Source organism: Limulus polyphemus, unplaced genomic scaffold (genome assembly GCF_000517525.1).
Source record: "Limulus polyphemus unplaced genomic scaffold, Limulus_polyphemus-2.1.2 Scaffold118, whole genome shotgun sequence".
In the NCBI taxonomy this organism is placed as follows: Eukaryota; Metazoa; Arthropoda; class Merostomata; order Xiphosura; family Limulidae; genus Limulus; species Limulus polyphemus.
This window is the reverse complement of record NW_013665728.1, coordinates 981,885-997,554: the sequence shown is the minus strand read 5'-3', so window position 1 is coordinate 997,554 and position 15,670 is coordinate 981,885. Positions and strand designations below refer to the sequence as shown.

The 15,670-nt window shown below is 34.4% G+C and overlaps 1 protein-coding gene across 2 annotated transcripts in view; it reads left to right on the top strand.

Annotated features, from left to right (window-relative positions):
• The first annotated feature begins 896 nt into the window (after positions 1 to 896).
• The window catches only part of LOC111089330 (LIM domain transcription factor LMO4.2-like), a 126,753-nt gene continuing 111,979 nt past the window's right edge, over positions 897 to 15,670 (top strand). For both annotated transcript variants that reach the window (XR_002613596.1, XM_022401639.1), the window contains exon 1: positions 897 to 1,151. The gene's annotated coding sequence lies outside the window, so the exon portion shown is untranslated. The remainder of the gene's footprint in view (positions 1,152 to 15,670) is intronic.

Below are 15,670 nucleotides of genomic sequence, written 5' to 3'. Positions count from 1 at the left end.
ATGACGCAACAGAGAAAAAAATGATGAAAAACGTCTCACTAACGATCGACGTAGTTTAAGGCTTGGAATAACAATATCTTTTAACCCAAAAGTTCACAAGCCTAGTCGTTGGTTTAGGACCTTTGAGGCCGACTTCTTTTGTAAATTATATCTGCTGATACTTATGCTACGAGGATTCACAAAAGTTGATGTATTGTTGTCATAGTTTATAAACTCATCTAAACAAAACAAAATGTAATCTTAAAGCACTAAGAAATAAAAAATAATAACAACAATAGACTAGGGAAAAGTTTGAAGGCTATTTACACTAAAATTCGGCGTTCGATCCCCACGGTGGACAGAGAAAGATATCCCAACACCGCTCATAGTCCTAGGATGCTCTTGTCAGTGTTATTTGACCATCACACTTATAATTCCTCAATGTGCAGAAAGTGATTTTTGTTTAGATGGTAACTGAACGCGAATTCGCGAATTCGGTCTATTTTAATTATATTTTATGATGCTAGATTTTCCATGTACTGATGTGATACTACTCGATAATATCTAGCACAAAAAATATAGTACAATTTAAAATTTATAGAATAAATAAACTTTTAATTATCAGACATTTAGTTTAACAGAATGTATTTTTTTTTATTATTATTTTGGAAGTGTTAATTCCACAAATATACCGATATATAAACTATGTAATAGATCATGAACATTTATAGAAAAATAATTATATCAAATGTTGATAATACTTCGTTTGAAAATACTAGATGGCGACACGTTTAATCACTAAAATCCATTTCTCTTTGTAGAAGTGAGCCAGTTTCCTTTGCGCGTGCGCTTCTTGGTCAGCGCGTTACAGGCATCAGTATGTAAGTGTCGAGTTTGTATTGAGTAGCTCATTGCCGTGTGCACTTAGGTAAAGTACCGTCATTTATATCTTAGAAGGGGTTACTCATCAGTCGACATCTTAGAAATTGACTAAGACAAAACAGTGCTGCCATCAACGGAAGTTTGACAAACGTATCAAAACATTAGCGTTCTAATTTCTCTAGTTATACCCACGAGCACCATACAGTTCGTGCTTACAAGTTACGTAGCTGGTCGGAGCCGACACAGGGCTGCTTTCTGGGCTGGGGCAGTTCTTTGTCCGAGTAACAAGGGTAAGTATACACCACATTCTCGACTGTGTGTAATATATCAAATTTAAGGTTTCCATGTTAAGTAGAATTTGAACTTGTGTTGTGTTTGTGCGGTTTGCATGCATTCACACTTCAGCTAATCGTCATCAATAAAAGCTGTCATATCTCCAAATGTAGTCTAGCCTTGTGGCCCGTTGTCCCTGTCGAACGTGACAGCTCTCGGCTATTATGGCGGCATTTCGTTCGGAAGTGTGTAATCCACGTAGTTGACATAGGAAACCATACTCAAGTCCATTTTTAGCTAAATATCACGTTGAACAGGTACATCAGTAATGATGCCAGTATAGCCAGGTCATCATCTGTTTGTATTTGTTGACCAGAATTATAGGAATTGTAAATTAACCAATTTAAAGCTAATTATGTACCACACTACATAATTATATATATATATATATATTGTACTAGCTTGTTCTCCGTGTGGTGTCCTTTCTGGGAAAATAAACTGTTTATACTACAAAATAATGAGCCCATTTATTTATTTACTTATTGCTTGCTAAACTAGATCGTTCGCCATTTCAGGTTGCTAATTACTTAAGTTCAGGATATACAGTACAATGGATAATTAGCAGTTGTGTGTATGTATATGTTCATTCTCTAACGTAGCTTTCTTCTTTTGCCGTCTTCTACACTATTAGCTGGTTAATTAGATTAAATTATTGGCCGTGTAAAAATGCCGCTCTAGAACTAAAAATAATAAGCCAGTTGTACTCACAGAACTTCTTGTTATACAGCTTGGCAACTAGAAAACCAATCATTATATTTAGCTTTTGTCATGTGATTGACAACTTTACAACGCCATAAAAGTTTAAATTGGTGTTTTCCTAGAAATGTTCAGGCCCTAACTGATGTTTTCCTAAAGATATTGTACTTTTTTTTTTTTGCGTCTATGTTAATTAAAAATTTAGATTAGACGACTAGATGAGGTTTGTCACAAAATTAACATCTAAAGTAAACGTATGCTTTTTTAAACCTTTGTGAAATCCTCACAAGGTTTTGGTTTTGTTCTGGAAAAAGCAACAAAAAAGACTTTCTTTAGAATGTGAAATAAACAGGAAACAGAAAAGTTGTACATTTGCTTTGATTATTATAACAAGAAGATGCGCTGCTTTTGCTGCGAGAATCGAACTCATATGTCTAGCATTATAAGCCTCGTGTACCGCTGAGCCACAGGGGAACTGGGTCATGTGAAAATAGGTAACAAAAGTGTCAATAAACCTACACCCACTTTAGTTTATTAGCTAGTTCTTCAGTAATGTTTAAATTTGTGAATCTTTTTATTGACGTTGATTGTAGTTGGAACGATTTTTTATCAGATTCCCGCTGCCAGTAGTTTTATGGCTGATAAATTAGTTTTTCTGTTTGGTCGTGACAAGCTATATATAAATTAGTTTCCTGTTTGGTCGTGACAAGCTATATATAAATTAGTTTTCCTGTTTGGTCGTGACAAGCTATATATAAATTAGTTTTCCTGTTTGGTCGTGACAAGCTATATATAAATTAGTTTTCCTGTTTGGTCGTGACAAGCTATATATAAATTAGTTTTCCTGTTTGGTCGTGACAAGCTATATATTATGGCTGATAAATTAGTTTTCCTGTTTGGTCGTGACAAGCTATATATAAATTAGTTTTCCTGTTTGGTCGTGATAAGCTATATATAAATTAGTTTTCCTGTTTGGTCGTGACAAGCTATATATAAATTAGTTTTCCTGTTTGGTCGTGACAAGCTATATATAAATTAGTTTTCCTGTTTGGTCGTGACAAGCTATATATAAGTTAGTTTTCCTGTTTGGTCGTGACAAGCTATATATATAGCTAAGGTTTAGTTTTAATTTAACTCGTTTCTAAAGTGAAAATGTAATAATAAACTCAAAGTAACTAAGCTGATAGAAAATGCCCAACACATGTTAATATCCACGTGCTTATTGTTCATGTCCATGTGCTTATTAAACGACTGTCAAATATTTCATTAGTTATGGTTTGGTAGGCATATCAGCACGTTAATAACTGAAACTTAATTGTGACGTTATTTCCGTATTTATTACGCTGTACTTAACACACAACTTTCTACTGTTGTTAAGTTGAAGACATACGTAGTGTTGGTAGTCGACGTATTTCTAATGAAATTATTAGTATAAATGTTATGCTGTATAGAACGTTTTATCGCTTTCTGCCTTGATAGGAGAAATGGATTTATACCGTTTTGATCTAGATTTCGACTGCTTGTGTTTTGACGTGGATTACGACTGTTTGTGTTTTGACGTGGATTACGACTGTTTGTGTTTTGACGTGGATTACGACTGCCTGTATTTTGACGTGGATTACGACTGCTCATGTATGTTCTATATTACAACAGTTCATGTTATGACGTAGGTTACGACCATTCATATTTTTATGCAGAGTACGACTGCTCACATTTTGATATAGATTACGACTGTTCATGTTTTGATGTAGACTACGACCACTCATGTTTTGATGTAATTTATGACTGCTCAGGTTTTGATGTTGATTACGACTACTCGTGTTTTGATATTGATTACGACCACTCATGTTTTGATGTAATATATGACTGCTCATGTTTTGATATTGATTACGACCACTCATGTTTTGATGTAATATATGACTGCTCATGTTTTGATGTTGATTACGACCACTCATGTTTTGATGTTGATTACGACCACTCATGTTTTGATGTAATTTATGACTGCTGAATGTTTTGATGTTGATTACGACAACTCGTATTTTGAGATTGATTACGACCGCTCATGTTTTGATGTTGATTACGACCACTTATGTTTTGATGTAATTTATGGCTGCTCATGTTTTGATGCTGATTACGACCATTCATGTTTTGATGTAATTTATGACTGCTCATGTTTTGATGTAACTTATGACTGCTCATGTTTTGATGTTGATTACGACCACCCGTATTTTGATATAATTTATGACTGCTCATGCTGCTATGCTGATTACGACCACTCATTTTTTGACGTAGACTACGATGCTCTTGAAATAGATAAATGCTGTAAGGGTTTTCTAGATTCGATGTTTTTGCTTACATTCTGCCAAGAGAAACTAAATTACAGTTAATAGAGCTCTGTATACCAAAAGTGTTATAGAAAGACTAGGTATTTGAACGCACATAAAGATTCAATACAAATATATATATATATATAAAAGTTAAATTTTTCTCATAACAGACATTTATCGAATATTTTGGATATCAGTTATTTAAGCTACTGCTAAAAAAAAGCAATATAGATTTATAATTGTCAACGTGTTTTTCACAACATTTTGTGTATAAAAGGTTGGGTTGACTCATAGCTATTGATCTAGTCATTAACGTAGCCTCAAGCAAGCGGAGAACGAGTTGTTGCAGTTTTCATTACATCGAGGTAACCTAATAATACATTTCAATCTTCAGTACTTTGTTTAGTTTGCCTCATTTATTATAGGAAGGATATCGATTGGTAATGGTATACAGAAGGGCCACCATATTATGTCTAGCCTAAAGAATATCAATAACATTTTCGAAGTGACAGGAAATCTGAAGTGATTTAATTTTTAAGTTTGTACACTGTTCATGGAACGTAGATTGACTAGCTCCCTGTGAAATATATATATATATATATATATATATATTTAGTCTATATTTATTTTTTATTTGCTGTTAATTACAAAGCTACATAATCGCCTATATTTGCTGTGCGAACCATGGGTATCGAAACCCGGTTTTTAGTGTCACAGGTCTTTAGACATACCGTTGTGTCACTGGGGGAGTTGCCACTTTTGTAAACTGAAAATGTTTCTTTCTGTGCTTAGAAGCGAAATGATACGAAAAACCTATATTAAATACACAGTCAGATTGTTCCCGATCTCTTAGTTTGTCATATTTATGATAACCGAGGGAAAACAGTGTTATATTAAACTTGATTAGCAGGGTCTTGTGCTTTAGCCAAGTTAATTTTTTTGTAAAGTCTATATATATACGTGTGTGTATTACCGATATTCAGATTTTATTAACACTTTTTTAAAACACGCATTGATTGTACTTGTACTCAGAAACGTTTTTTCCTGTTTGTGATATTTTACTGCTTTACATTTCTAAGGTATTTTCTAAATTAAAAGCAAAGAAAAAAGCACTAATCACCGACAAGTTATAACGACGACGACAGCAGTTGTTGTTCTTTTTTTCTTTTCTTTTTTTGCGGCTAAGGTTTTTCGTGAATCTGAACCATACTAAGAAGCTGGTAAACTGTCTGAAAGTCGCTGTTTTTCAGTCATGTGACGTCTACCTTCAAGGTGACGTTATCCCAAGGTTGTGACCCGTGCACGCGTATTCGGGTCGTTGTGTCTAGCACATATATTGCGGTTGTCTTCGTGCTGCGAGGTTGTGTCTGTTTGTTTCCAGTATCGTGACCTTGTACACAAAGATTATTTTGATAAAACGTTTTATAAGCCAAGCTTTAACGTATATATATGCATAATGCAATACTGATACCTTTGTAATATATGTGTTCCAGTAAATTATACGAACCCTGTTTAAATCCAATATCGTGAATGTAAAAGTAACCTATAATATTTTAAATTTAACTGAGACTAGCAAATTCACGTGAAATAACAACTACGTTTAAAACCCTTGTTCTTTTTCAGTTTTCAACTAATCCTTAGAGCCAATTTTGAGAGATCCCTAAATTCCCTTAATCACCATATGGGGGGAGGGGGCAGACCCAAAAAAATTAAACAGAAGTTTACATGTCCATGCTAATTTTAATGTAAATCTGACTGTCACTCCCGAAGTCCCCCTATCCAAATTATTCAGTCCCTCCTCCCACGATTGTGTATCTCGATATAAAAATTTCGAATATCGAAATGTAGATACTTATTTTGAGCGATGTCTGTTTCAATTTTCATGGAAAACCTTGGATCCATTCTGAGAGACCACCCCCTCCCAACACTTTTGACCCTCCTTTCCCCACACACGCATAACATTTAAAAACATATTAATATCATTTATCAAGTAAACCGGTTCAGTCGAACTTGAGAGCCACCGTACCCTCCTTAATCCCCCCCCCATTTAAAAAAACGTATTCTATATTCTGTTTACGTGAAAAGTCTAAATGTGTTGTTTGTCAAAAATTGTGAGAAGAGTTCAAAAATCAAGTTTAGTTATTTCTAAGAACCCATGAGTGAGACCAAACGATAATATGTAATATGTCAACTCCACGACATCTCCTATGTTTTCTGCCGCCTAAACCTTTCGCTTTGTACCAAAGCTCACCTGGTTGGTTATAATTGTGGTTGACTATGTAGAAAATGTGCGTTTAATCGAGCCACATTTTAATCTGTTATGTCTTTTGTTTTTATATATTTGTTGCTAAGCGCAAAGCTACACAATGAGCTATCGTGCTATGTTCATCACAGGTATCGAAACCCGGTATTTTGAGACTTCTGATTTACCACTAAGACACTGGGAGGACTTTGTTTGTTTTTTTTTGCAAAATTTGTTTAGGTTGAAATTTTAGAAGTCCGTTTGTTCAAAGAATGGTTGTCATGTCAACGTGTGGTGTGATAATGATCTACCAAACGAAAGCTTAGAGCTTAAATATGATTTTTGAAAAGACTTCTTTTGTGCTGTGAGCTATGTATATATTTAAAAATATATACTAAAATACCTAATGATTTACTAAAATGAAGTTTAATAACCTTTACGCCCCAGTGTTAAAACATCTAAATGTTATACAGCTGTAACGTATACATATTGGTAACTGTAACCCTGCTGTTATAGATTGGCTAATCTAGGCTTCCTTCTCTATAGTGAATTGTGGCTATTCTTTTTTCTTTTAGTGCCTTTCTGTAATGAAAGGGTTTAACAAATAGGAAATATTTCTGCCACTAGTTAGTTCATGTGCGTTTTATCTAGTTTTTTTCCCCCGCCTGTGAGGTTCCTGGAGAGCAAAAAAGAAATCAAAACCAATCTCAGTTTTCTTTTGCTGACTGTGGTATGACGGGAGAGGATTGGACAAAACAACAGATATCTCAAACCCTTTTATAATAAATAGATTTTTTTGCCATCAGACAGTAGTATGAAAAGAAAGGTAGTTTGAGGTTGATATCTTCTGTATTAGGTAAAGGTTTTATCAGAATCGGTAAAAGAATAAAAAACCTCAGAGCTTCAGTCTGGTTGCAGAGCGAAGGCGAATCAGTTGCTACATTGAACAGTGTTGATTAATAATCACAGAAGAACTATTACCAAGTGGTTAAGAGAATTGGTACATAAATAACTTTACATCGAAAGAAGCGAACTAGTCAGGTTTTACTTTTGGCAAGGTACATTCTTTAGTAACTAGGCCTACCCATCAATTGTATATTGACTCTTTCCATGGGTTTCAGTTTTGTTAGATAGTAATAATTATAGGGGCAATATGCGTTAATCAAATCATGCAAATGACTAATTACATGATAGGATAAAAAAAAATGGCTATAATTTAATAAATTGGGCACAAGTTAAGATTTGGAAAAGATAGACTAGGCTTCAGTTAAGACAGCCTTACTTTTCTAATCGGGTATTTAGCTTATGGAATGAGTTGCCATCAACAGTGATGGAGATCAAAACTTTATACAGGAGTTCAAGAGGAAAATCGATCATTTACTGAAAGATGAACAGTAGGTTTACATTTTTTATTTTCTTGGGTGGGGAAGGGGGAGTAGGGAGGGCAAGGACACTAGATTTTAGATACCTAAACTTTTTATGGTAACGACATTTTGAATATATACATGTCGAGTAGGTAATTAAACAACAAATAATGTGTGAACATAAATATATTTCTTCAAATCACATGAACTGGCGAAGAAAGCTTGCAATATGGGGTTATTTTTACTCTTATAATAACCTTTAATTTATGAAGAACATTCTCTCCAGGAGTTAAAGTAGAGCGGAACAGTTTGGAATAGATTTTTGCTACTTGAGGATTCAAGCTATTATTGTTCCTGTCATCTAACTGGAATGTCAAAATGGATCATAAAAGGGAATTCCTTCCACCTCTTTCAAAATCTCAATTTACCCATTGGTCCTCTGGTACTGTTTCATAATGCAGTGCCAATAAACCAGAGGTATTTATCCTATTGATCTCCCGAATAATCATGAAAACTTCATTCAGATCAATTCTTATCCTTCTTTTATCAAGAGAAAATGAGAAATCTTAACCTATCCCTGTAGGATAACCCTTCCATCCCTGAAATCATTCTAGTAGTCCTTCCCCGACCCTTTACAATAAGTTAGTATCCATTCTTGGATACGAAGACCGAAACTGTACACAGTATTTCAAACGAGGCCTAACTAGTGATTTGTATAGAAATAATTACATCTTTTGACTTAATATAAATAAATATGTATATAAATACACTCTAAAAATTCTGTACCTTTACTACTAGCAACAGATGGCTTGAATGATTTTATCCACCACTATGCCAAGATCATTTTCTTCAGCTACACTGTTGAGTTGTTTCACGTCTATATTAAACGTGTGACTCAAATTATGATAACCAAAATGCATTATTTTGCATTTAATATAATTAAATTCCGTTTGTCAAATATTTTCCAAGTTACCATTTGATCTAAGTCATACTCTAAAAACACCCAATAATTTCATGTTATCAGCAAAGTACTAATTTACTATTTATGCTCCAATCAATATTATTAATTTAAATTAAAGAAATCAAAGGCCCAAGCATTGACCTCTGAGGTTCTCCACTAGTAACCCAGGTCCAGTTTGACTAGACTCCATTAATAACAACCATTTACCTTCTGCCATCAGACTACCCTACAATCCAGTCAACTAGTCTTTTCCCAATTCCTGTCAGTATGATTTCGTTTAGTAAATCATTTGTGTGACATATTATTAAAAGCTTTTTGAGAATCTGAGTACACCAAGTCCACACCCTTTTCTTCATCCAGGTGATAAGTAACTTTCTCGCAAAAATATTAGTAAGACAGGATTTTCCTACCGTGAATCCATGTTGTCTTTCATTTATGGTATCATATTTCTTTAGATGATTTTATAAAGCTTCTTTTATTAGTTTGTCTAGAATTTTCCCAAGAAGAATAAGACTAATTGGCCTGTTATGTTTACTTCAACTCTTATCACTCTCTTTAAAAGTAGGAGTAACATAACCAATTCTCCAATCTTCATGCAGTTGCGTCATCTCCAATGAGTTACCGAAAATGAAAGAGGGATACTTGCATATCTGATCTTTGAACTCCTTTAAAACGATAGGGAAACCTTGAATGACCCTGATGCTTTGTCTATTTTAATCTCTCAGTCTTTCTACTTAACACCAAAGGATTAATATGTAATATTTCCCATAAAATGATCAGGGTCAAGAATATTGTTAGTATCTTATCTTTTAAGAACAGAAAAGAACATTTCAACAATAACATTATCATCAGCAATCTTTAATGGCCCAATCCCCATTCTAAAATCTTGCTTACCTTTAACATACTTAAGCAAACTCCTTGCTGTTGGTTTAATATCATCAGTCAGCTGTTTTTCACAAGCCCTTTTGAATTTTTTAATTTATTTTTAAACAAATTTCTATCCTTTCTATAGTTCTGTAAGTCATTCAACCTATCTGTCAATTTAAACTTCGTAAACTAATGTCATTTATAACTAAACTGTTTCATCCAGTTAGATTGTAACTTTCCTATTATCATTTTTTCTCTTAGGGACATTTCTATCTTGAATCAAAAGCAAGTTATTAGAAATCTCAAATCACCTTTTAACTCATTGCCCCTAATTCATTAATTCTAAATCTTATATTATGTTTATCTTAATCTGGCAGAGTTATCTTTAAAACTGTTATTTAACTTATGCTCTGGATCTCGTTTTCCAGACACCTTCACACTCTACCTAACTATCCTATCATTTTGTTTATTCCCAAGTACCCATGCTCAATCATAAATATGCACGTTTAATTTAAAGTATGTTTAATAATTATGTTTAGAGCTTCACCCAACATCTTATTACCTAACCTGCTTAAGTGGAGCCAATATTTAGTATGTAGTGCACCCTTACCCCCGTAATCTATTCTACAGGTCTCACAACTCGATCTGTTGCTGTAAGTATATCCTTGATAATTTTTTATTTAAGCCTAATCCTGCTAAGCAATTCATTCCCACATCTAGTCCGAGGGAGCACACTTGCTAGGTGTCGGTCAGGTGGCAGTACCTGGTAGAATTTGTCGATATCATGCCCGAGGGTAAAACACAAGTGATTTGAGCTAGAAACTAGTATAAAGAGACAAACATATTTTCTACATTTAATCATACAGTGTATAACTGTTGTTGAATGCACTACTGGTGTCACGTGGTTGAATGTTTTCTGTTGCTTCTTCAAGGAAGTTGTTTTCATTATTCTTGTAGCAACCTTATTTATTAAGACTTAAAGACATCGGTCTTTTATATTAATTACAATTTTTTAAGAGCCTGAAATGGGCACCATATCACATAACAATAATGCAGTTTCAGCAATTGCATAGAATCATGCTGTGCACATCACACTGATGATAATGTGGTTGGCTTCTTGGATGTCTTGAAGTGTAAATGGAAATGGCGAGACATGCTGGAAGATACGCAACTCTAAAGAAAATCACGTTCTGGTTGATCACTGCTGTGTCCATGAAAGGCCTCAGTAACGTCAGTGGCCTGGATGTGTGCTGAACCAAGCAGCATTTACACCAGAAAGGGTTTCCTGACCATACCTATCACGGATAGTCTCATCTTTCTCTGTGTATTTGAGATAAAGACCCTGTGCTGTTTTTTTTATCTGGCTGTTAAAGCAAAGATAGGCTGTAAACAGTATGAGTCAATACACATTTTTGTGTTAAAACACTCTAGATATATAAGTGGAAGTGAAAAACCTCTGTGTGATTAATTCTTGGACTTGTGAGACCCTTCCGTTAACGTAGACAAATAGCACTGGTTTGGTGGGAGCTGTTGAAGACTTTGAAGTCGTCTACAAACACTAAGAATAAGGATATATGTGGTTCTGAAGTAAGTTGTCTCAGATTAGCTGAGAATACAATTCGGACCTAAATACCTGAAAAGTGCCCACAAAATGTATTACGGAACCAGAAGTTTATTCTGCCAAGCCCAAACATGTCTTATTTATGAATACGAAACGAGGCTGTGGGTATTCAGGATGTGGCCCAAGGTATCACCATGTCAACAGATGGGAGCATTCACCGAAGACCAGGAATCCACAGATTTGCGGCTACCTGTTCCTTTCTTATTCAACCCATAAAACATCAAACTGCGAATGCCCAAAAAAAAAAGATATCATACAACAAACATTTGTTGTGTAGCAATATAAGAGAAACAATGTGTAAGCATTAGAGAGAAGTACAGATATAATTATTTGTAGGCTGAGACACTGTTGTACCACTTGGGAGTAGATGGTGTAAGATCGTGAGAAAATGTAATCATCAGCGGGTACAAGACTTAGATTTTGACAATCCTGTAACTCTAAGTAAAATGATGACTGTTACAATCTTGGTGGAGTTGCCAAAGAGCTATTCCCTTAGGTTTTTACATGCTTGGTTATGTGAAGGATCCGGGGCTTAAGTGCAGGAAGCAATTGATTTTGGTGATGGTGTGTCGGAGTGTAAATCAAAAGGATTTCAGTGAGGAATTGATATGAAGAGACAGGCAGATTTTCTTTATTTATTCACACCTACAATGTACAACTCTGTTGTCTAGTAGACTCCTGGTGACAATTGGTTAGAAATTTTCTGTTATTTCTTTTGAGACCTGACAGTTACATGCTGTTTCATCACAAATTTTCTGTTGTTTGTTTTGAGACATTGGCAATTACATAACACTAATACCACGAATGAATATCCAATCAAAGGCTAGCTTTATATGAACCACCTGTGACAATCGCACATGGAGTAAGCTAGGGTGCCAAAAAGACCAGTATGGATAATTTTGTGTTAAAGTGCCTTGGGTTCCAACATATATCAAGAAGGGGTTTCCTTTCGAAGCTCACAAGTCACTTGCTCAGAATATATCTGCAAATGTTTAAGATTTAGGATGGCATTATTATCTATGATATGTAAATCTACATAAAAAAGAGCAACAATTACAGTTTCCAACCTAGATGCTTTGATTGCGAAGCTATGATGGGAACGAGCTCAGATGAATACATCGTCAGCGTCTTGCTGGTGGCTAGATCAATGACACCATTCTAAAAGGTATGACGTCACCAAACAAAGAATAACTAAAGGAATGACTCTAAATGTTGTTGATTAGGATTTCCATGAGAACAAATAATTCTTGCCGGATACGAGTTACAGAACCGAAATAATACATTACCCAAAGAATATATTTTATTTTGCATCTAGTCCGTCATCTTGGAATTATAACGTAGGGTAATTATATTATACGTAAGTGATGTGTCGCACCTGTCACTTTGGGCCCTTATCGACATCCGCCCTTTATTTACAAAGACACCTTTGTTTGAAAATGGATTTGTTTGAATCCCTTTTAAAGCCCGTGAAGGTATTTTGTAATTTTTATTTATAGAAATAACAACAACAAAAAAAAAAAGCAAGGAGTAAGGAGGTCCAATGGAATCACTCGTAGCATGACACATCTGTTACACAAGCGCTTTGAGCATTAACTAAATGATTGTTACATGTATGGGCCCACGTTTTCTTCCCCATACGTATAACAAGATTGTTATCCATCAGATGAATTAATAAAAAAAAACGTTTTTAGAAATGAATCTTTATTTGCCTTCTTTTGTAAAGAATCTGTTAATAAATGTAGGGTCCTTTCTGTTATGAAGTAATAATATTTGTAAAATTGTTCAAGTATATGTTTTTGTAGTTCCTTAAACTTCCATTTTCTTTCCACGTTACATTCGTCGCGCTTTAGTTTATTGTATTTTCTAAGAGGCTTGTATTATTTCCAGACTACCGACAACACGAATTGTCCAAATTAGTCTATTTACTCGGTATTTTGTTAACCAGGATTCAACACTAGCACAAAGATAATTAAGTTTATCTCAACTCACACCATAATTTTTTGTCCTGATTTCCAGCAATTTTCTAATTAGTCTGGTATTTGCACAAAATGTGATTTTATTTCATTAAGTCGATGATATAGTCTATTCCCTGATGACTTGAATAGTACGATTCGTTTGTTTTTATACAACTAACAAGTCAAGGTTAAAGTTTTATATATAAGTATCACTAGAAACACTTCTTTTGAACTAGATTTATTTATTCTCTTTTCATTTCCATAATAGCTTTTAATAATGGAAATATTCTTTATTATGCTGGACTGTTTCTTTAAGTTGAGCAACTTACTGACAACTTATATTGTTAATTACCATGAAACTACTGTCCCAGACCATCTGCCCGGCCGCTTGTCGCCCGTTTGTGTTACGTTTCCTCGCTCTGCCCTTTTAAGTTTATGTGTAGCGGTAATTATAGCAGACGACGTTCACTGTACAATTATGAAACAATAGATCTTTGAAAAGAAAGTACAACTTTATTTCTAGTTTAGATGTATGTTATCTAATATAATCGTTTAGATTTGTTTGTTTATTGCTAAGCACAAAGCCACGTAATGAACTAGCTGTCCTTTGCCCATTGCGGGTATCGAAACCCGATTTTAGCGTTATAAGTCCTTAGACTTACCGGACTAGGGGCAAATCGTTGAGAGCAATAGCCTTTGTATGGTTGTGGATAGTGTAAAACGTGTAACATTCAGTTAACGAATTAATTAGAAAATAGATGAGTGACAACTGAATTAACAGAAAAATAAAAATAAAAAATTCCCGATAATCACTCTCGAAATGTAATTGTACCTAAAATATCAAGTCTCAGTTCTTTAAGGAGGATTCCTATTTATTTCTAAATCACGTAAGGTTTTATACGTAGAAAATATTTACGTGTTAAGTTGGATTTATTTCGAGATTTGTTTTGCTGAAGTCACAGGGTCTAACGTGTCATAACCAATCATATAAGGCTATCACTCTCGTTGATTACAGCGGCATATGCACATTTTACATGAGAGCGTTGTTGCTGTGCGTTATCCATAATGGAAATAACTCACAGTGGGTTAACATTTAGCAAAAATATGACTCATCAAACATTCCCTTCCTTAAATGGATATTGATTTACATTATTATTATAAATTCTATATTGGTATAATAGGACGAAAGTCGAAATACGAGTACTGGGAAGGCAGCTAGTCATCACCGCCCACCGCCAACTCTTGAGCTACTCTTTTACCAACGAATAGTTTAGTTAATCAATCAGAGCATCGGATTAATTTTCCATTTCTGAAAAGAATATCCTTAATACACTTAATATTTTCAATTACATTAATTTGGATTTTATATCTTGTTTTTTTCGATGTGCTGAAGAGAGTCTTCATATCATTATATACCATATATAAGAGTTAGTTTTACATACCTGTTTAATATTATTCTTCCCTTCTTGTCATCACCTCCCACCGCCAACTCCTGAGCTACTCTTTTACCAATGAATAGTGGCATTCACCATAACATTATAACGCCCACACGGCTGAAAGGGCGAGCATGTTCGGTGGGACAGGGATTCGAACCCGCGACCCTCAGAATGCGAGTCGAGCGCCCTAACCACATGGCCATGCCGGGCCCGCTTCATATATATATATATATACCATACATATAAGCATTAATTAACATTCCGTAGCAAAGATATCACAATGTTTATATCAGGGGTTTACAATGTTTTTATTCAGATATACGTGCTGGATTCAAAATGAAATACAGACAGATGATGATGAGGGTGTTTTTTTTAGCGCAATGTATTAACTGCGATGTGGCTACGGCAGGGATTCGAACCCAGATTTTAGTGTTTAAGTTTGTCAACGTACCACTCACCCAACCAGGGGCTGAATCGTAGAGAGAACCTTTAGGAAAATGATAGAATAACTAACAACATTATCACTCGGGTGCTTCAATTTTAAAATAAATAATTATATATTTTCGCTATATTTACTTTTTTCTTCTTGTAATAAAAGAAACAGATTTTACTTACACCAGATTACTGAGATCTCTGCTTAATATTTATTTAGCTTTGCGAAAGTTTGGTTCTGTATAATTCTGAGGACTTGTTGCCCAGTGAAATTATTATTGCATTTTTAATCCTTTGAAATGTTTGTTTTAACGTGCATGAGAAGTTAATATCTATTCTGACTCAAAACACTGTACCATTTGTGGATTGAATCTCTTGTTTGTTTTTGTATAAACCTTGAAGCAACTACATCCAATTAAACGGAAATATGGTTCTCTGAGGATATGTTTCTCAGTAAAACTTATTGTCTTTTTAACCATTTCCAAATGTTTCTTTTAATATGTCTGAGAAAAATTAAATATATTATGTACTCCAAAAAATAAACAATTTGTGGATTGAAACTTTTATTTGTTGTC